Below are 22,254 nucleotides of genomic sequence, written 5' to 3' on the forward strand. Positions count from 1 at the left end.
TAGGCTCTTAACTTTCATCCCAGTCTTCATCATTACTAAACTGTAATCTGTTTCTACAACCTGGGTATTAGTTACGATCTATAATATACACTACTGGCCATTAAAATTGCTACACCACGAAGATGACGTGCTACACACGAGAAATTTAACCGACAGGAAGAAGATGCTGTGATATGCAAATGATTAGCTTTTCAGAGCATTCACACAAGGTTGGCGACGCCTACAACGTGCTGACATGAGGAAAGTTTCCAACCGATTTCTCAAACACAAACAGCAGTTGACCGGCGTTGCCTGGTGAAACGTCGTTGTGATGCATCGTGTAAGGAGGGGAAATGCGAACCATCATGTTTCCGACTTTGATGAAGTTCGGATTGTAGCCTATCACGATTTCGGTTTATCGTATCGCGACATTTCTGCTCGCGTTGGTCGAGATCCAATGACTGTTAGCAGAATATGGAATCGGTGGGTTCGGGAGGGTAATTCGGAAAGCCATGCTGGATCCCAACGGCCTCGTATCGCTAGCAGTCGAGATGACAGGCTTTTTATCTGCATGGCTGTAACGGATCGTGCAGCTACGTCTCGATCCCTGAGTCAACAGATGGGGACGTTTGCAAGACAACAACCGTCTGCACAAACAATTCGACGACGTTTGCAGCAGCATGGACTATCAGCTCGGAGACCGTGGCTACGTTTACCCTCGTCGGTGCATCACAGACAGGAGCGCCTACGATGGTGTACTCAACGACGCATGGCAAAACGTCATTTTTCCGGGTGAATCCAGGTTCTGTTTACAGCATCATGATGGTCTCATCGGTGTTTGGCGACATCGTGGTGAACGCAGATTGGAAGCGTGTATTCGTGATCGCCATACTGGCGCATCAGCCGGCGTGATGGTATGGGGTGCCATTGATTACACGTCTCGGTCACCTCTTGTTCGCATTGATGGCACTTTGAACAGTTGACCTTACATTCCAGATGTATTACGACCCGTGGCTCTACCCTTCATTCGATCCCTGCGAAACCCTACATTTCAGCAGGACAAAGTATGACCGCATGTTGCAGGTCCTGTACGGGCCTTTCTTGATACAGAAAATGTTCGAGTGCTGACCTGACCAGCACACTCTCCAGATCTGTCACCAATTGAAAACGTCTGGTCAATGGTGGCCGAGCAACTGGCTCGTCACAATACGCCAGTCACTACTCCCGATGAACTGTGGTATCGTGTTGAAGCTGCATGGGCAGCTGTACCTGTACACGCCATCCAAGCTCTGTTTGACTCAATGCCAAGGCGTATCAATGCCGTTATTACGACCAGGGGTGGTTGTTCTGGGTACTGATTTTTCAGGATCTATGAACCAAAATTGCGTGAAAATGTAATCACATGTCAGTTCTAGTATAATATATTTGTCCAATGAATAGCCGTTTATCATCCGCTTTTCTTCTTGGCGTAGCAATTTTAATGGCCAGTAGTGTAGTTTCGGAGTCTCTCCCGGTTCATGATGTAATCTGACTGTAATCTTCCCATAATTCCTGGTCTGATTCCTCTAGTGGTTCTTAAGTAGATTTACTGCAGAAATCAATTAGTCTCCCTCCTCATTCCTTGTCGAAATTCCATATTCTTCCGTAATCTTTTTATCATCTCCTTGCCTTGCAACCGCATTCCAATCTTCCATGAGTATTAGATCTTCGTCTCCCTATACGTACTGAATTACCCACTCAATATCCTCATATACTTTCGCTATGTCGTCATCTTCTGCTTGTGTCTTTGGCACATACATCGGAAGTATCGTTGTCGGTGTTGGTTCGGTGTCGATGCTGATAAGAGCACCCCTGTCACTGAACTTTTCGCAGTAACTCACCCTCTGTCCTACCTTTCTGCTCATAACGAATCCTACACTCGATACATCATTCTCATTGTTTTTTATTGAACCGCCTGCTGCGAATGTTGAGTTCCTTAAGACCAAATGATATCTTCCTCTTCATCGGCACAGTTCCCCATCCCCTCTCCAGCCCTCCTTGTGTTGCAGAAATAAAATCAGAAACAGAAAGGAAAAACCTGGAGACAGATACATGACATGTCCATCATCCTGGGTTGCAGTCGACGGAAGAGTTTCCTTGGTACAACTGCAGGCACTCCAACTTCTGTAGCTGACGCCCGTCGGATTGAACTGTGGATTGTTAGGGCATGTGATTAAATTGCCAATGAGACATTCAAGGCTGGTTAACTCCTCCCATTTAGGCCACTGTAGCCGCTGAATGGTGCGAGAACGAGAGTGGCGCATAATTAACATGAGGTAGGGTTATAACGAAACAGGCCAAAGGCCATTTAAAAAAAAACCAAAATCCCCAAGATTGGCGAAGTTTTACATAAGCTCGATTTTTAGCACGAAATTCGGTATTAGATGATACTAGTAGTTTCCAAAGCAAAATTGCGTCTCTAAATCTGGCAGAAAACCCAAAGAGATTACAGTCATATGTGAACTACACCAGGCAAGATGCATCCAGTACCTCAAATGCGTGATAACGATGGTGATGTCCTTCATGATAATGCCACTGCAGCAAAGCTACTATATACGATTTTCGGAAATTCCTTCACCAGAGAAGACGAATCTAGAACAACTGCCAACATAAGTAACTTAGATGTAGGTATCGCTTTTGCAGTGAACAGCTTAAATAACTTAGTAAAGTCAAGGCCTCAGTCCAGACAGTGCGCCACGCAGGTTCCTTTCAGAGTATGCTGATACAATAGCTCCATACTTAGCAATCATACGTCACCACTCGCTCGTCAAAAGATCAGTACCTAATGACTGGACCACTCACTCGACTTAACATCCGTATCTAAATACTGCAAAGTTGCACTAGTCATGTCAATACCCAAGACAGGAAGTAAAAGTAATCCGCTGGATTACAGACCCATATCATTAACGTCAATATGCAGAAGGATTCTGGAACACATACGTATTCGAACTAATGAATTACCTCGAAGTAAACGATTTACTGACAAACAACACTAATTCGGAAGGTATCTTTCTCGTGAAACACAACTATCTCTTTATTCACTCGAAGTGATGTTTGCTGTCAATAGGGGATGTCAAATTCATTCTATTTCATAACATTCTGTCACCGTTACTCACAAGCGTCTTCTAATCATATTGCGTTCCTATGAAATTTCGCCTCAGTTTTGCGGCCTGATTCGTGAGTTCTGTCGCAAAGGTGACACGAGTCGTAATAACTGACAGAAAGTCGTCGAGTAAAACAGAATTAACATCTGGCGTTTACTAAGGAAGTGTTATAGGCTGTTCCTAATCTATGTAAATGACATTGCATTAAATCTCAGCGGCAATTGAAGATGATGCTTTCACTTACCGCACTGTAAGGTTGTCAGGTGATAAAAACCAATTGTAAAATGATTTAGCTTCCTGTATTGTGCGAAAAGTGGCACTGACTCTCAACAGTGAAACGTGTGAAGTCATTCACATGAGTACTAAAACGAATCCACTGAATTTCGGTTAGACGACAAATTACACAATTCTAACAACTTAAAATGGAACTAAATACATTTACGAATAACTTAAATTGGAATGTTGTAGGGAAATCATAAGCAAAGACTGCGATTTACTGACGGACAACTTAGAACGTGCAACAGGTGTACTAAAAGGTCTGCTTACGCCACTCTTGTTCGCCCTTTTGCAGAGTATTACTGTTCGGTGTGCCGACCGCATCAGATGGAACTGTTGGAGGACACCGAAAAAGTTCAAAGAATGTTTTGTATTTTCGCCAAACAGGGAAGAGAGTGTCTCTGACATGATACATGAATTGGGGTGGCAGTCGTTAACACAAAGGCGTTTTTCATTGAGTCAGATTCTTCTCCCGAAATTTCAGTCTCCAACTTTCTTCTCCGATTGCGAAAATATTTTGTTGGCGCTCACCTACATAAGGAGGAATGTTCATCATAATAAAATAAGAGAAATCAAAGCTCAGCGCAAAAAGATGTAAGTGTTAGATTTTTTTCCGCTTGCCATTCGTAAGCTGAATGAAAAAGATATATTTTGGAAGTTATTTGTTGAACCCTCTGCGAGACACTGTAACCTGTGGTGAGATACTGGATTCCAAATACCTCTTGATATGCAGTAGCTTGCTGGAAGGACAGCAAGGGCGCTCAAGGAAGCTGATAATAAATGTAAACAAAGAGTGTGGTTTAGTTGTAGCTGTAGTTTCAATTGTGTTCAAAATGGTTCAGATGGCTCTGAGCACTATGGGACTTAACTTCTGTGGTCATCAGTCCCCTATAACTTAGAACTACTTAAACCTAACTAACCTAAGGACATTACACACATCCATGCCCGAGGCAGGATTCGAACTTGCGATCGTAGCAGTCGCGCGGTTCCGGACTGAGCGCCTTAACCGCGAGACCACCACGGCCGGCAATTGTGTTTGGTGTAAACAAATAAATCATTTATTATAAATGTAGCAGATTTCTAACCACGGAGGAAGAAGTGAGGCATATCATCGTAAAACTTAGTAATGAAATAACAATGTGCATATTTTACCACACCAATGACAGTCACCCTGATTTAGGAATTGACACGGCGTGAAGAGATCGCTTGCTGTTTATCCGTATGTGACGACTACATTTGCGAAGTAAGATATACGCGTTTCTAAACTCTCTCTCATATATTTCACTGTTTAAGTCGATATGGTTAAGGTATTTTAACACCGTAAGGTAACTGGTAAATTTTGCGTAAAAGTTATATTTGAGATACGTACGTTGTCTGCAAAGAAAATAAAATCTTATTTGGGCTTTCATCATATGCGTATTTTCGGAGCATCTTTTCTAGGAACGAAGGAGTACATGAAATACATATTTTTATAAAATACGTCAGTAGTATCGTTTTGGAGGATTCCGGAATGATGTAAGGAACTGCTGTTTTTTTTTTTTATTTGCTAACAATCACAAGTTTTACTCGCACACTTACCGATTTCAAGTGAGATCTACAAACTTCTTCAGATCTAATTTAGCAGCAAAAGAAGTCTCGTAATGAAGGAGCCAAGTTTTTGATTGAAACCAATAGCTTAAGTAAGATAATTGCCCGAAACACTAAGGAAGGAAGTTACAAGGAAGTAGAATTAGACTTAGTATTTCCGCCATCCCATTCATTTCAAAGGGATATGATTAAATAAAAAAAAAGCACGAGGTGCAGACTAAAGACGCCCGTCTCATGTTCCTGAGAGGGATACAGGACGAAATGACGCGCACCCCTGAAAAACAAATTTCCTGTGATGGAGAGAGCTTACTCCATCACTTAGTACGGCCGGAAATTAATACACCCTTCATAATCGTCATCTAGTTTCCGTTGCATAAATGGCTTACTTGCCCTAGAAAACGAGGTGCCAGCGCACGTAACTATGATTAGTCCGGAGACGCTAGAGTAAGTGATGGGTGGTTAAACATGCCCCATCATAATGATTTGGCCAGCAAATAAAGTGGGACGGAGCTTTTGGTATTATTTAATTTCATTCTGTTACTCCGACAGTAGTATTTTTAACTATCTTCCATTCCAGTGTAATGATAGTATTTTATCACCGATTCTGGTAAACGTTCTATATTAACGAATGCATGAAACTTTATATGTAATTGTATTTCCTTTATTGTAATTTTGTGTAATGTTTATGTACTGAATGTATGCCACCAACATTTTGTGAACTATGTAATCAAATACAGCGCCCATTAGGTCGTAATTATTATCTGTTCTCTGTAAAGGATAAGGAAGATATCTAGCAGTGAGTTAATGGTGAGCAAAGTAAGAGGATAGTGGTACGTAATGGAGAAACGGTTAGTTAATGAAGAAGACACTGTTCACACTGTAACGTACGAGAAGAGTGTGGAAAGTACTGTAATGGAAAGAAGTTAAAGTGAAGCTCTTTTTATGAGTTTGTTAACGTAATGAACGCTGTTGCTGCGGACGGTAACAGCATTCGGTCAGTGTGCTGTGACGAACTGTAAGCCGAGACATAGTGTACGTAGAATTGGGTTAAAGACTGTGCACGCCGATCAAGACAGAAGAGAAGCCGAGTGGAAGACGGAAGAAGGAATGGAGTTAATTTGATAAAGAGGATTGAAAGACAGTAAGATAAGAACAGAGGAAACCATTACCTAACGGCAGATGACTTCTATTACGAGAGTGAAAGTTTTTTAATAACTACTAGCTTTACCTGCCAACTATTTGCTGTGTCTCAGGCCACTTAATTGGGAAAAAAAGAAAAGCGAGAGCACACCTTTTGAACATGTACGGGAATTGGATATTCGTCCTGATCTCCTTCTGTCCACTGTCTCCAACCATCTTCCCCCACCCTTATTATACCCACTTACTCCTCCTACGCCCTGTCTGTGTCCATCACCTCCTCACCCTCTCTCTGTCCATCACTTCTTCTCCCTCTATCTGTCAGTCTCGTGTTATACCTCTCTGTCCATCTCCTGCTTTCCGTTTTCTATGTTCATTTTTTCCCACTCCTCTGTCTGTCACCTCTTTCTCCCTCTTTTTGACCAGAAGCCTTTTTATTAATGTTAAACATTCACATTCTGTACTAGTACTATAACCATGACTCAGTAAGCTGTTAATACAATTTTCCTGTTTATTAAAACAGTTTTCATATTGTATATTTTACATATATGTATATATTAAAAATATATAATCTAAGTGTGTCTAAAAGTTTATTTCAGTAACTGGTAAAAGGTACATTTTGAGATTTTAGTGAGCATGTCATTAAAGAACTGGGTACCGAAAACAGGCCTTTATTATACTTCAACGTTGAGTCCTGTTTTCAAAGCAACCCGTGAAGAAATTTCGGAGATTTGAGATTTTGAACAAACGAACATCTACGTTTGTACTTACGTAGACACTGTAAACGTTTCTAAACCCAAATATCCGAAATTTTTCTGACCAAATGCTTTGAAATGTTGACACAACGTTGAATTTCGATACCCAAATGTTTTAAATATTTATTTCTAGTATATGTAATGCACATTTTTTATAAATTTTATAATAGGTAGATATTGTTAGAAAAAACCAAAACTTTCGAGGGTGATAGCTTTAGTGATTCCGAATAAAAAAAAACTTCATATGGACGTGTGCCCTATGCCGAATGGTTTCCGAGATATTGTACGTTTTTCTTGAATATCTCGAGAAGGGTATCCTCCAGCGAAAACGTGCCACAGTACAAAATTAAACCATATTAAATTTTCTACAAAGAAGGTCCTATTCATTTTTGCTCTATGACTAATGGTTTGTGCGAAGAGAAGGATGTTAAAAAACTCCTTCGACGCGCATGCGCTGTAGCTTACCCCGTAGTTTTCATAGGCCAATTTGAGGTAGTTTCCCGACTTGAAAGGCCATAAGTGTCTCGCATCAAACTGTTCGTCTCAACTTGCTACCTCAATATACTACTTCGAAGCATGTACATTTCCTCCTGACCCACCATATATATATATATATATATATATATATATATATATATATATATATATATATATATATATATATATATATGTGTGTGTGTGTGTGTGTGTGTGTGTGTGTGTGTGTGTGTGTGTCATGTATTAAACAGTTAGGTACCTACAAACAAACTCATATTAAAATCCAATATCGAGTCAGAATTTCAAAGCAATCTGTCAAGAACTTTCGTAAATATACGATTTTTAAGAAACGAACGTTTATATCATAATTTGTATAGATTTAGACTTTTACTGAAATCTTGGCAAAAGGAGTGAAAGAAGGACATTGTAGCGAGTGTAATCACAAGAAAAATTGTTGATGGACTGCGTTATGCGGACGGACGGTAACATGAGAAAGAACCGTCTTTATAAAGAAGTGAATCTTATGTGGACTTCTGTAAGAGACAGACACTTTAAAACCCTATTATTTATCGGGACGTAGTAAGTGTTACGCGAAAAGTGATGTTTTAAATAAATGTGCCCCTGTCTCTCAAATACACCTGTATGTGGGGCGTTCACTGTTGCCGCTAACATCAGAAAATACCTCCACTAAAACAGTCCTGAACTTTACTCTGCCAAATTGAAACGTTTGCAAAAATTTTCAGAGCAATTATTATATTGAAAGTGGGAACAGCGCCATTTTACAGCCATCTCCGATCAGCTATATCACTGCGACCGCAGTCCAGCAGTGTCGCCCAGCATCGGGACAGAATTCACTGTCTACAGTCAGAAGTAGGCAAATCTCAGAAACAGATCTCTGACAGCAGCCGGAACAATAACGAGGCGTATTTACCACGATTCATAATGATGCAATCAATACTTGGTACCACATTAGTTAACACAAGTAAATTAATTGAACATTTTGACGTTCATTTGCGATAGAAAATTAGATAAAAATTATATTAAACTTGCAGAGAAATCTTTGTAAACATCCGCAAGTTCAAAACAGCCAGTCGAACTGTAGTTCTGTACAAAGTCGTCGTGCTTTACCACGCAGTCAAATAGTAATTGAAATTTTCTGTAGATACGAGAAAATCTAAATGAATCAGGAGGGTTAACTCTGAAACATAACAACCTGGTTAAGTATCATACTAAGCTATAAGAGGTCTGTAAAACTGCTTGATGTGTTGTACACAGTACATACTGGTAAAGTGAAATTACAAATAAAATACAATTAATATGCTGAATAAGCACTGAAGTACTAAACAAGTATGACTACAGAGACCATAGCCCAGTTAAGTTGACCGGAAGATCTTTAAAGCAGTCCCTTCATTAATAATTAGTCAATAATTCACAATATCGTCGTTTTAGGAGACGTGATTTGCCGAAACAACCTTGAGCTGGGAACTTGTTATTCTTTTATACTTAGTGGCAAAATATATTGCCAATGTATTGGCCTGCCAACGGCCAACAGTCTTGCCGGAAGACTGTCTGCATTTTTATTGGACTTGTGGAACAAAGTTTTATAAAGAAAACCCAAAAATTATGGATAAAATATTTAGGAAGATAAGTCGATGTTTTTATACTGATGTTGAAACGTGAAAACGGTGGTACGACTGGAACCTGAGCACACAGCATTCCAAGAATGAAGTTTACAGTTGAAGTCGAGACGAATGACGCAACTTCTTGAACACTTCAGTAACAAAGAAGAATAGGAAGCACGTATATGGAATATGCAGTAAACAAATTTTCTCCAATGTCATTACTAATAACCCTTTATCGCGTCTGTGACAACAAAACAATATCGCATCTGTGACAGCAAAAATCTGTCGTTTTTCCGGTCGATAATGAAGAATATATTCAAAATTGTTGTGTCTGGACGAGAAATGATAAAATAACTACATATACATTTAAAAGGAAATAGCGCCCACTACTAGTTATCATTAATCAAATTGTTCAAATGGCTCTGAGCACTATGGGACTTAACTGTTAAGGTCATCAGTCCCCTAGAACTTAGAACTACCTAAACCTAACTAACCTAAGGACATCACACACATCCATGTCCGAGGTACAATTCGAAGCTGCGACCGTAGCGGTCGCACGGTGCCAGACTTTAGCGCCTAGAACCGCTCGGCCACTCTGGCCGGCTATCATTAATCCACAATCGAAAAATTATTTATAAAATCTATGATGGGAAACGAATGAAATTACAACTGAAGACAAACAATAGGCTGATATCACGACTGTGGTGCAAGATAGCTGACAATAGTAAACTAAATATATGTGCCCATGTATGTATGAAGTTACTCGTGGAGATTGGAGTAAACAGCATGACGGGCTAACAAAGAGCAGTTTTTCCAAATGCACTGAGGCGATCATTCACTCAAATTAAGCAACAAAATGGTTTTTCGACTCCATATAGTTCACAGCAAAAGTTCTTTTAAAAAAGTGGAAGATATGTGTATATTATTTATTTACTTATTTAACCTTGAAACGTCCTCTTCAAAAATTATACACGACTGTGCTTAAACTGACACACAATAGTTCTTAGCACAACGCAATCTGACTTTCAATAATCCCTACAAGAGAATGGCCCTGACTAACATTAACCTATATGTTTCACAAATCACTTACCTCGCAAAAATCTTCGTTACTCGAACTACTGCAATACAGCGAGAGCCACTACTGCCAGCTAAATAAAAGATTCAAACTACTGAAGGCTCTAACTACTGATAGGCACAGTTAGCAAATGAAAGATTTTAATAGAGAACAAACAATGTATTTACCTTTATAGTCATAATATATATATATATATATATATATATATATATATATATATATATATATATATCAGTTCATGACACCAATTCTTCCAAATTTCAAAACTCCGCCATCTGTCTCCCCAAGTCCACCACCGCTGGTGGCTCACCTCCAACTGCGCAACGCTACGCGCTGTTAACAGGCAGCTGCCGCTGCCCAACACTACAATGGCAGACAACAATGCAAACCAGCCACAGACTGCACACAGCACAGCCACCGATTTTCATACAGTTCGCTACGTGGCGTTACCAATAAGAAAACCTAAACAGCCTACTTACAACCTGATCAGATTAGGGCCATCAGCCCCTCTCTTACATCGGACCAGTGTTCCACACATGCAGCATTTCACACATCAGAGTTACATCATGACCATAGTTTAAATGAGGATATTAGCTTACTCTAGTGACAATATGAGTAAAGAGTAGTGACTAAGACCTAATAAATAAATGCAGCAGTAATTTTACAAAAGGTGCTATACATACAGATTATGATAAAAGCAATAATTATAACAGTAAAAAAATAAAATGTAATGATAAACATGACTAAAACCTAATAAATTAAAAGCTGGCAGTATTTTTACAATAGGTGCTATACATACAGATTATGATAAAAGCAATAATAATCAATAATAATAACAGCAAAAAATCAAATAATAATGACAAACATGAGAAGGATTGGCAATAGTAATGTAGGTTTGTGCAGATGTACGTAATATCTTGGTGTGTAAAGTAGATGTTTACTAGTTTAGCGTGTTTGGGGGAATGGAGATTTAAGGATGGGGAAAGAGGGAAGTAATGAGGTGAAGTGCATTCATGTACAGGGGAAGGCATTATTGTTGCTTAAGTAGATACGTCATTAACTGTTTTTTGAAGCTGGACATGTTTTTAAGTTCTCTAACATAACGAGGGAGGTAATTCCAGGGTCGGGTTCCCGCTACTGTAAAGGACTTGGAGAAGGTGACAGAGCGTAGCAGTGGAACGGGAGGATTTTATTATAATGGGAACGTGTGTTTCTGTCATGTTGTTCCGACATGAGCGTTAGGGACGAGGAGAGATATGAGGGACAGTGTATATTTATAAGGCAGTAGATGAGACAGAGTGTATGGAAATCTCTGCGTTTGTCTGCACGCAGCCAGGACAATTTTGCATATGCTGGTGAAATGTGATCAAAAAGTCGAACGTCACAGATATATCGGACGCAGGCATTCATGACCAGTTCCAGACGTCGGGAATTTCCTGAGAGAAGCCTTGTAGGATAATATCGCTGTAGTCAATGATTGGGAGTATAAGCGTTTGTACTAATTTCTTTTTCAGATCGAAAGGGAAGAGTTTTTTATATTTTTGTAGGACACGAAGGGATGCTGATGCTTTTTTTGCACACTGCAGTTACGTGCTCTGTCCAATTTAGATTTTCATCTATTATTACTCCCAAACTCTTTGCTGAGGGAGAGAAGTTAATATTTTTTTCCATTTAGGATAAGAGGTGGTACGGATTCCCGATGTTTTGGGCTAATGAGCTTAGAGTGACCAACAAGTACCGCTTGGGTTTTAGATGAGTTTAGTTTTAGACCTATGTCCTGTGCCCATTTTGACAGTGCATCGAGGTCAGTATTGAAATTTTCAATAGCTTTCTTGAGATTACTTGGTTTCGCACTTAGATACAACTGAATGTTCTCAGCATACATATGGTATTTGCAATAGGTCAGAACCGATGACACATCGTTGACATACAGAGAGAAGAGTATAGGACCTAATACTGAGCCTTGGGGAACGCCTGACACTACCTGCCGCCATTGTGATTTTATATTCCCAGATAGGACGCGTTGCTGACGAGACGTCATGTATGAGCGAAACCATTGCACTGCACTTGGTGAGAAATTTAGACCGGTAAGTTTGGCCAGTAAGATGTCGAAGTCGACAGTATCAAATGCTTTGCTTAAATCTAAGAAGCAAATGATAGTCGCTTCTTGTCTGTCCATGGCAAGTTTCAGGTCATCTGTCACCTTTATCAGAGCAGATGTTGTGCTTCGATGTTTATGGAAACCTGATTCGTATTCGTCTAGTAGGTTGTTAGTAGTGAGGTAGATGGTGAGCTGGGCATGAACTATATATTCTAAGGCCTTTGATAGTGCAGGAAGAAGGCAGATGGGGCGGTAGTCAGAGGGTGCTGTGGCGATGTCCTTTTTAGGCAGTGGCTTAATTTGTTCCAGTTTCCAGGCCTCAGGGAAAACACTTGTGATTAATTAATCGTTGAAAATGTCTGTTATAGAGGCCAGTAGTTAGTCAATAATAAGTTTTACCATCTGGATAGTGATACCATCATGTCCAGTAGATGATGATCTAATCCTCATTATGGCTTTCTTGACAGTACTGCAAGTGACGTGCTGTAGATAGAATTTTTCTTTTCTACAGTCGTTCAACCCCATGAAGTAATCAATTATTCTCCGGTTTTTTTTTGCGGTACAATTTTGGTTGTAAGTAACTAGAAGAATCGGTTTAGTTCTTCAGCTGGGACCATGTGACTTTCTGCAACTTTTATTTTGCCTAAACCGAGACTACGAAGATTTTTCCACAGGATAGCTGGTCTACATCTATTGTCAGCTAATGTACAGGCATGTCTGAGCTTAGCGTTTCTCACCCCTTGACTGACTTTGTTTCGTTTCTGCTTGTATACAGCATGATTTTCCGGTGTAGGGTGTATCTTGTATGCTCGATGTGCAGCATCTCTGAGATTCATGAGCTGTTTTAGTTCATGAGTCAGCCAGGGTGCAGGTTGCCTTTTTACTTTTCTGGTCTTTATTGGAGCATATTTGTCATATAGTTGAGTAATTTTGTTAGTGAAATCCTGGAGTTTGTCGTTATGTCCATGAGGGGAGTAGAGGTCATCCCCCAAACTATTTCTTGTGCCTCAGTTTCGAGTTCAGGCAAATTTAAGCGTTTGAGGCCTCGGTATGTAGACAGTTTTTGTTTCTTTTTAGGACATTCTAGTGAATACGTCATGGAAATGACGTCATGGGCAGACATGCCAGGCACAGATATTTGAGAGGTGCGGATTATTCTGTTCGGAGATTTCGTTGCGAATATATCAATGAAAGTGTGACTGGTAGTCGTGTTATGAGTAGATGCCAGCTGAAGTAGCGTCATATTTGAGGAAGAAAGCATCCTCTTAAATTTCCCAGTGGAAGGACTATTGCACAGAAAATTAATGTTAGTGTCACCTGCTATAATTACATGTTCATATGACGATTCGAGACTAGAGAGGGCAGTTTCAAAGCAGGCGAACCCTCCTACTTTAGGAGGTTTGTAAAGGACACATACTAAGCACTTTCTGTTAAGTGATTTGATCTCTATGAACATATATTCCACTTGTTTATCTACATAGTTGTCGGATGTGTGTAGTACTGTAGGTGACAAATCAGAGCGTATGTACGCCCCTAATCCGCTCCCTCGTCTGTTGCATCTGTCATGCCTAAGAAAGATATAGCCATCTAGGTTTACGGAAGTTGTAGGAATACTTGGTTTGAGCCAAGTCTCTGACAAACGTATTACGTGTATATCAGCAGCCTGAAATATATATTTGAACTCGTCGAAGTGAGCTGGCAGAGACTGGACATTTGCATGTGCAATATGCAGCTTGGTGCGTTCGGGTGTTGATTGCCCGAGGAGGCTGACGACCGATGTTTGCGGGTCGTGGTTGGCGGTGACAAGAGGGTCTGGCATGAGGAATGCGGAAAGCGTGTGAAGGAGGGGGGTGAGGGAGTGTCCTCCCAGTTCTGTGCAGTGAAAGCGGTCGGGAAAGGGAGGGGTAGGTCCCCGGGGAGGCAACGGGATCTGCGACCAAGGTCAGCAAGGTCTGCAACGGTTCTGGAAGCAGCCGTGGGCTGGCAGGGGAAGGAATTTCGCTAAACACAACGGGAGTAATCTGCAAGTTATGACAGAGTGTGATATTAATTTCACTTATGAGGATTACAACTAAAGTATGATGGTGGGTTGCTAACTAAGCATGGAAGTGAGACTACCTTATGTAATAATTAACAAAATAACATGAGAAAAACAAAGATGAAAATAATTATGTAGAGAAACGAAAAGATTAGACATGATTTAGCTTCTAAAGCACATGCTTTCAAGTTCATTAACACTGGAAATTGTTTTCGGTCCGTTTTCGGTCTTGACCATTATCCTGCCGTCATTTGTCCATACGTTCTGTAGCAAAGATTTCGAAATCGCGCTCTTCAAAATTTTTAGACTTTCAGAGGTCAGATCCTCGCGTACTGTTAGACCCGACTTCGCGAGATTCTTCTTTGATCTGAAGATTTCAGATCTTTTCCTATACGACATAAATTTCACTATTATAGGTCTTGGTTTTGTAGAACCTGGTGACTTACGACCCACTCTATGACTTCTGTCAATGTCACTCAGAGTCACCTGCACGCCTAGCTTTTCTTGGACAAGGTTTATCACAAGTTCATCTGTGCTCTCTCTGCTGCTCTCTGGAATGCCGAACAGTCTGAGATTATTGCGTCTCTGATATTGTTCGAGCTCGTCGGTCTTCTCGATCAACTTCTGTTCGAGCTGTCATGCTTTTTCCTCACTTGCTTTTAACGATGTGTCCAGTGCACGGATCTCGCTCGCATTCGCCTCCAGAGTTTTCTGTATTTTGCCCGTCACTGCTGCAGTGACAGCATCAGTGATGGTTTGAACAACGAGCCCGAGCGTCTCCTTAGCCTGCAGCGCGGCACTCACCTCAGCCTTAACGAGTGCGGCGATGTCAGCGATGTCGGGCGAAGCGGCCGCAACTCCCGGTGTAGACTCCACGGCTGCGCTCTCTCCGGCCTGGCCGTTGGCTGCACTGCGCGTTGTTCGGCGATTTTCCATTTGAAGTGCGATTCCGTGTAATTGGTGCTCAGTATTTGATGTGAAATACGACACTCGGCAGTAGATATACGGCTTTATTATATGTAGACTAGCCTAATTGCTTAAAACACCTCCAGATTTCACGTAAACTTGCGAACCAAGCTACCGCACGTCACTCACTCGCCGCCATCTATTCTGAAACATGATAGTACGTGCAGCGTTTTAAGTTTGACCAACAGTTAATGTAATCATATGCACTTAATATATACGGATACAGTCATATGAGATTTATATTGTTGCGTGTAGTTACTGACAACTGACCGAGGCTTCCATAGAGCACTGTATTTAGAAAGTTGTCCTTTTTGTGGCAGCTGGAAGTGAATGGTGGCAGCTGGTTGTACATGTGGAACGAGAGTTTAACGCCCACCGAGTCAGTGTCTGCCAGTGACTTTGGACGTAGACAACTTTCACACTGTAATTGTGCCATCTATGAAGATGTCAACCTACAGTGATACACGAAACACTATGACCAGAATGTTCGAAGCCTTTATATCTTTGCCTTTTATTGTATGACTTTCCGATCCCATTATTATAATCAAATTAACCAGTTTATTCAACATCGTAACTGACACAGTATCTTGAATCTCTGTCCATAGTACATAAATTCCATTTTGTCTGTGTGGTGTAAGGCGAGGATGAATGCCTAGACGGGAAAAAAAGTGTCTGAGCGACAGGGCGTCTGAGTACCATGTAGACGACCCAGATTCTGTTACAACTACTGGCAATTATTTTTATTTGACAGGAGGAGTGGAACAGGGCAGTTTAATTCTCATCAGCTACTTGAACAAGCAGCGGCTGCACTTTCTTTAATGTAACAACATCTATGGTGTGCCGACTAGATGCCCTTGTATTGCACATCCAAATGACTATTTGAGAGAGGATAGCCTGATAACTGAGTTACTTCTCCAGTCATCTTAGGGAGTAATGACACGCTACCCTGAATTATAAATACAATGACTATAAATGCCCCAACCCGTGGGCTAGGGCAGCGTCTTGGATACATAACCAAAATTTTTTCGGTCCCTGGTTCGAATCCCGCCGCTTCTTAAATTTTGATTAATAATCAGCATTGGTGACCGAAGACTTCTGGCATAAGTCACCCTCAATCTGCCAACGGCCTTATCAAAGAGGGCGAAGGAACGGACAGAGTTTAAGGCAGTATCTTGTCCTATGAGGGGGAAAATGCCCCTAAAGGTGGAAGAATCATCAATGATCAACGGCATGAGGAGGCAGAAGGCAATGGGAAACACTGCATTAAAAACACGTTACTTGTAGTCACAAAACATATTGCCTGTAATTTAAGAAGTGTCATGATGATCTCTCCATTGGCAAAAGACTCCGGAATAGTCCCACAATCGGATCTCCGGGTGCGGACTGCCAAGGGGGAGATTAACATGATAAAAAGATAGAATAAGCAACGCGAGGATAACGTTCTACGAGTCGGGGCGTGGAATGTCAGAAGCTTGAACGTGGTAGGGAAACTACAACATCTGGAGAGGGGAAACGCAAAGGCTCAATCTAGATGTAGTAGGGGTCATTGAAGTGAAGTGGAAAGAAGATAAGGATTACTGGGCAGATGCGTATAAGGTAACATCAACAGCGGCAGAAAATGGTATAACAGGTGTAGGATTCATTATGAATAGGAAGATACGGCTAAGAGTGTGTTACTGCGAACAGTTCAGTGACAGGGTTGTTCTCATCAGAATCACCAGCAAATCAACACCGTCAACGATAGTTCAGGTGTACATGTCGACGTCGCAAGCTGAAGATGAAGAGATAGAAAAAGTGTATTACATTGAAAAGGTAATCTATATGTAAAGGAGGATGAAAATCTAACAGGCAACGGTGGCCGGAATGCAGTTGCAGGGGAAGGAGTAGAAGAAAAGGCTATACGAGAATATGGGCTTGGGACAAGGAATTAGAGAGGAGAAAGACCAATTGAGTTCTATAATTAGTTCAAGCTAGTAACAGCAAATACTCTGTTCAACAATCACAAGAGGAGGAGGTATAATTGGAAAAGGCCGGGTGATACGGGCAGATTTCAGTAACATTACACCATGGTCAGACAAACATTCCGAAATCGGACACTAGATTGCAAGGTGTACCAAGGAGCAGATATAGACTCAGATCACAATATAGTAGTGATGAAGAGTAGGCTGAATTTCAAGACATTAGTCAGGAAGAATGAATACGAAAAGAAGTGTGACACAGAAGTACTAAGGAATGACGAGATACGGTTCAAGTTCTCTATGGCTATAGAAACAGCAATAAGGAATAGCTCAGTAGGCAGTACAGTTGGAGAGGAATGGATCATCACAGAAGTTGGAAAGGAAAACATAGGTACAAAGAGGGTAATACAAATAAGGTATCTGCGAAGAAACCATGGGTAACAAAAGAAATACTTCAATTGGTCGCTGAAAGGAGGAAGTGCAATAATGTTCCGGGAAACTCAGGAATACACAAACACAAGTCGCTGAGGAATGAAATAAATAGGAAGTACAGGGAAGCCAAAGGAAAATGGCTGCTGAAAAAATGTGCAGACATTAAAAAGTAATGATTGTCGGAAGGACAGGCTCTGCATATAGGTAAGTCAAAACAATCTTCGGTGGCATTAAGAGTAAGGGTGATAACATTAAGAGTGCAACGGGAATTCCACTCTTAAATGCGGAGGAGATAGGTGGAATGAATACATTGAAAGCCTCTATGAGATGCAGGATCTGTCTGATGTGATAGAAAAAAGAAACAGGTGTAGAAGAGATAAGGGATCCAGTGCTAGAATCAGAACTTAAAAGAGCTTTGGAGGACTTTACATCAACTAAGGCAGATAACATTCCATCATAATTTCTAAAATCATTATGGGAAGTGACAACAAAACGACTATTCATGCTGGTGTGTAGAATGTAAGAGTCCGAAGACGGAAAAAGCTGACAAATGCGAGAATTATCGCACAGTCAGCTTAACAGCTCATGCAGCCAAGTTGCTTACCAGAATAATATGCAGGAGAATGGGAAAGAAAATTGATAATGAGCTAGATGACGATCAGTTTGGCTTTAGGAAAGGTAAAGGCACGAGAGAGGCAATCCTGACGTTGCGGTTAATAATGGATAGCAAGAGTAAAGAAAATTCAAGACACGTTTATAGGAATTTCTCGATCTGGCAAAAGTATTCGACAATGTAAAATGGTGCAAGGTGTGCGAAATTTTGAAAATTATGGGTCATCTACAGTAGATACGGGTCATATACAATATGTACAACAGCCAAGAAATAATAATAAGAGTGGACGACCAAGAACGAAGTTCTCGTATTAAAAATCGTGTAAAAATACATGTAGCCATTCGCCCGTAACGGGAAGCAATGATGGAAGTCAAAGAAAGGTTCAGAAGAGGAATTAAAATTCAACTTGAAGGGATATCAAAGATACGATTCGCTGATGGCATTGCTATCTTGAGTGAAAGTTAAGAAGAATTTCGTGATCTGTTGACCAGTATGAACAGTCTAACGAGTACAGAATATGGATGGAAACTAAATCGAAGAAAAACTTAGGTAATGAGAAGTAGTAGAAATGAGAGCAGCGAGAAAGCTAACATCAGAATGAATGGTCACGAAGTAAATGAAGTTAAAGAAATCTGCTACCTAGGCAAAAAAAATAACCAATGACGGACAGAGCAAGGAGAACATGAGAAGAACACTAGCAATGGCATAAAGTGCATTCCTGCCCAAGAGAAGTCCAGTAATATCATATATCGGGCTTAATTTGAGGAAGAAATTTATGAGAATGTACGTGAGGAGTACAACATTGTTTGGTAGTGAAACATTTACTGTGGGAAAACTGGAACAGAAGAGAATCAAATCATTTGAGATGTGATGCTACAGACGAATGTTGAAAATTAGTTGGACTGATAAGATAAGGAATGAGGAGGTTCTGCACGGAATCGGAGAGGAAAGGAACATGTGGAAAACACTTATAAGGAGAAGGGAAGATAATAGGACATCTGTTAAGACATGTTGGAATGAGTTCCATGGTACCAGAGGGAGCTGTAGAGGGCAAAAACAGTAGAGGAAGACAGAGATTGGAATACATCCAGCAAATAATTGTAGGTTGTAAGTGCTACTCTGAGGTGCAGAGGTTGGCACATCAGAGGAATTAGTGGCGGGGCGCATCAAACCACTCAGAAGACTTAAAAATTTGGCATCGTCAGAAAGGCGTGTGGTCAGTAGACGATGTACTGACTACTCGTAGAACTCGATATACTAACTGTGGATTTATGTGATGCTGCTAAAGTTCTGAGTCTAACGCTGGATCTTAATTCGATACCGGTAATCAAATGTAATATATTATGTGACCAGGCACTCAAATATGTAATTGAATGAGATACGGAGGCCACAGGTATCGCCAGGAGGCACAAATGGTCCCATTTCGCGAACAAGTTCAGTTTTCAGTATGTATATAATGTAGCGACATGACTTTATCGAGACTGTAACGTCATATTTCTGACAACTCTCATATACAATCGTCGAGTTTCTGACGACTTTCAGTTGTAATGACACTGACCTACGCCATTTATTGCAGCTGTCATGTTGTATATGTACTTAAAGGGCCGGTCATTGCCGGTGAATAAAAAGTATGTAGGAAGTGACGTAGACTTGTTTTTCAAAATCCTTTTATTCTCTACTGTAGTGACTCCCGTAGTGTAATGACTTGCACTATATTATTGTTGATTTATAAATACTACAACAAATATTTTTTATGTTTGTAATGCCTCAAGGTTTTTAAACCTTTGAAGTTTACCAGAATTTTGTGAACTTTGTGGATACTTATGTTACGACCGAGTATTTTTGGTCCACATTGTTCTACGGAACCTGAAATAAATGAGAAACCGATACATTTCCACGGGGCTCGTCCTGAGAACATACTGCCCAGATGTTATCACAATGGTGTTGCCAATGTGGAATAGATATCGGTAATGTTTCTATGGAGAGAAACATATGTCTCTTGTAGGTAAACCAAGAGCGAAACAAATAAAATCAATGAACAAAATTCGTAGAAAAGAAGTTCCAAGTAGTTCGTCTACATCTCCTTTAGGTAACTGGAAATATATTCGATAGATAATACTTAACTGAGGGCTTCAGAAACATTTATTTTGCAGGAGCTACCTGTATCCTGTTAATATTTATTTTCGCAAAATTTCCCTATCCGTTTATGACAAATCTTTTGTATGCTTTGAGGCGTGGAATTACAAAATTAATTTGCAGTTTGTTTTGAGCTGAATACTGTATGTTTGACGTGTAAATTAAATTTCTTTTTATAGCGCCGTAACACCTCTTAATCCTCAGCACGAAACCTATGTGGTTACCTCTCAATGATACACAACTCTCAGCCCTCATTTTCAAAGGATCACGAGATTGTGCGAAAACACCATGACTGCCCTCAGATTTGATCTAATGCGTGGGGGATACGCACCTTTACCGTGTGTCGCTTTCCATTGGTTGTGAAATATATCAGTGCACTGCGGGTTTTGCGCCAAATCGCTAACGTCTGCATTCCTAGAACTGATGACATTAGCATCAGCTCCTTTCTCCATATCGCTGACGCCAGTATCCAGCCCGCAGGAAATGACTTAATTTTTGAAATTACCTCCCCTCACTCGTGTGACCAAGGACATTACGCCGACGGGCTCCGTGTCATAAGCGACGTGCCATTACCCCTTCAAGCAATTTTAATTTTTATAGTTTTATTGCGCTAGTGCCTTCATTTACCACAAAGGGAAAAGCGCTCTAGGCAGCAGCAAACATCTGTAAAGAAGAAGCTTATCTAATTGTGGTTGTCTATCCTTTTTGCTGTAACTAACCGATATTTTATGTGCGCTCATCACAGCATTCCAACGTGGCGCTAACGTTATATTGCTCCCATGCATGACCTATTGTGATAAACTAATAACGTTTAAACTTAAGTTTTTGTTACTGTTATTGTTGCAGACAGGGCACTTATGAACCGTAGCAGCAGTATACATTGTCCACAGGATGACCGGATGTGGTGTCACTCGATTGTGTTGTAACACAGCCACAACTGCTACCGGGATGCGAGTCTCAGCTAAGTGCTAGCAGAATACAGCTTTCCGTCAACACTTACAGCGTGACTACAAGTGGATCTAAGTATTTCAAAGTAGGGGTAGCTCCTCACGGTAGCTTTGCTGCGGTGTTTGAGATGAGAACGTTGGGCGTCTTGGTTCTAGAGTGCAATATTTGTGTTGCGAATGGAACTATCTATGAACTATGACATAGTTAACAGAGAGAAAAGTGACGGTTGAATACGACTCATCACATACGCATATTAACATCACTATGTTAAAGGGCGTGGTGTCAGTTGTGACACGTATGGAAATGCAGTGCTTCAGTTGAAATTTGAATGTACAGCCATACACATTAAACACACAGTTGTGGTGACTCTGAACAACCTGCAATTGCTTTACTGACTGCAGCGCACAAAATGTGTGTCCTTACATTACAGCAGCATACTGTGACCGTATTGACTATTTTTGTGTGCACAGTGTAAATGTAAATCAGTGATAAAATTGTATAAAAAAGTATGTTCACTCAACACCTACATATAACTTTGAAAATACTGCAAGCGTAAAATCTGTACAGGCCGAATTTATTGAAAAATCCTTATGTGTGTAATTGCACCCTTAGGTCTGATTAAGATTCAAGCTAAATTCAAGGCATTGTTGTTACTAATTTTCATGATACTTTATCCTGTGTAAGCTTCTTCATCTCAGAATAACTACTCCCACTTACGTCCTTCGGAATATGCTTAATGTTTTCATCTCTTGGTCTCCCTCTACGACTTTTATCCCCCACACTTTCCTCCAGTACTATACTAATGATCCCTTGATTGTCAGATCTCTTCTTATAGACAGATTGTGTCACAAAGTACTTCTCATTTTTGTTCGATGTCTCCCCACCAGTTACGTGATGTACCAATCCAGTCTTCAGCAGTCTTCTGCAAAAAGGACATTTCAAAACGTCTGTTCTCTCCTTGTCTAAACTGGTTATCGTCCATGTTTCACTTCCATACGTGGCTACACTCCA

This window comes from Schistocerca gregaria, chromosome 4 (genome assembly GCF_023897955.1).
Source record: "Schistocerca gregaria isolate iqSchGreg1 chromosome 4, iqSchGreg1.2, whole genome shotgun sequence".
NCBI classification, from domain to species: Eukaryota; Metazoa; Arthropoda; class Insecta; order Orthoptera; family Acrididae; genus Schistocerca; species Schistocerca gregaria.